The sequence below is a fragment of the Gavialis gangeticus genome, unplaced genomic scaffold (genome assembly GCF_001723915.1).
Source record: "Gavialis gangeticus isolate Ggan-Ray unplaced genomic scaffold, GavGan_comp1, whole genome shotgun sequence".
In the NCBI taxonomy this organism is placed as follows: domain Eukaryota; kingdom Metazoa; phylum Chordata; order Crocodylia; family Gavialidae; genus Gavialis; species Gavialis gangeticus.
Window position 1 is genome coordinate 24,425,100 of NW_017728997.1, and position 1,367 is coordinate 24,426,466.

The window sequence follows — 1,367 nt, forward strand, 5'->3', positions numbered from 1 at the left end:
GCATGTCTGAGGGAAGGAGGATTATAGACTAAAACATGAGATTTAAGGAGGGGACTGAATGCCTGCAGAGGTGCGTAGAGTCACAAGGGTTTTTAGCAAGGTTGCCAACTCTGAATCTATTCCAGGAGGTTTCTAAAATGCCAACATGCCTGCAACACACAATTCAAATGTGCCACATACTTGTGTGTACCAGTCACGCATTATGGTGCTTAGACTTTACATCAGGAAGGCAAACGCATGTTGCTATTACGTTTTAAAAACTCACCAGACTACCATATAAATCAGATTCAACATTTGATATTTCTTTTAATGAATGCCCTATCATTTATCCCTTTGGTGCCCCTCAGCAGTCTCCTGGAGATTTACATCTAATCCCTGGAGGCTCCAGGGCAATCCTGGATGGTCACGACCCTGGTTTTTAGCAGCCAGGGTCCCTCACAGAAGAGGCAGTAGAGCTGAGCAGCAGCAAAGCCCAATATAGGGGCAATCGGTCGCAAAGCTCAGCTTGAGCGGAGAGGAAGCAGAGCAAGAAATAAAGCAAGCAGCAGGCAGCAGATTATGACTGATTTCACTTAATGACATTAGGATGCACGCGGGGCCTCGTGGAGCACCAGATGAACCCGCGCTAACACATGCTGGTGCCTTTCCCAGGCCTCCAGCTGCAGGATTTGTTCCTATCTCTGCCCGTCGCACAGCTGGCGCGTCCAGGGGCCTGTGCCAGGGACACGAAGGGCTGTCCCTACCAGCAGGCGTGGGTAGGCTGACTGTCCTGAGACAAAGCCACTCAGACGGGGTCCTCCTGTAGGACAACCCCCCCCGCCCCTCTTGAAGTCCCTGTGAGGGATATGAATTAACACGTACCCCGGGACCAGTCAGGGCTAAATGTGTGTGTGAACCATTGTCTCGATCTGTCTGGACAAGCCTCCCCCGGTCCCAGCAGCCAGCTGCAGACGGCCACAGGAGTTACAGTTCTAATCCGGATTACGAGCGTCCACACGGATTGCTAACCCTCATTGCTAGGATACCTCGCCCCGTCCCACGTGACACACAGACCCCGCCCACCAGGCTCAGGCCCAAGATGGCCGACGGGGGGGTCACGTGACGCAGCCCCGACGGGGCCTATCCTTTGCGCGCTGACGTTAAGCGTCGCCGGGCGGGTCCCGTGACCGGAAGCTGGGGAGGGGGAGGCGGAAGTGAAAGCGGAGCTGTCGGGGCCCATTAAAGCGGAGCGGAGCGTACAGGCACCTACACTCGCAGCGCCGCGGCCCGACCAGACGGTGAGTGCCACTGTGCCTTCCTGCCGCTCCCGGGCCTCAGAGCGGCGGCGGCGGCGCTGCTGGGGGGTCCCGGGCGGGGCGGTTTGGGGG

General features: G+C 56.8%; 1 protein-coding gene across 1 annotated transcript in view; it reads left to right on the forward strand.

Moving 5' to 3' along the window:
• The first annotated feature begins 1,179 nt into the window (after positions 1-1,179).
• Positions 1,180-1,367, forward strand: part of RAB7A (RAB7A, member RAS oncogene family) — a 38,209-nt gene continuing 38,021 nt past the window's right edge. Inside the window, exon 1 of the mRNA XM_019504954.1 lies at positions 1,180-1,277. The gene's annotated coding sequence lies outside the window, so the exon portion shown is untranslated. The remainder of the gene's footprint in view (positions 1,278-1,367) is intronic.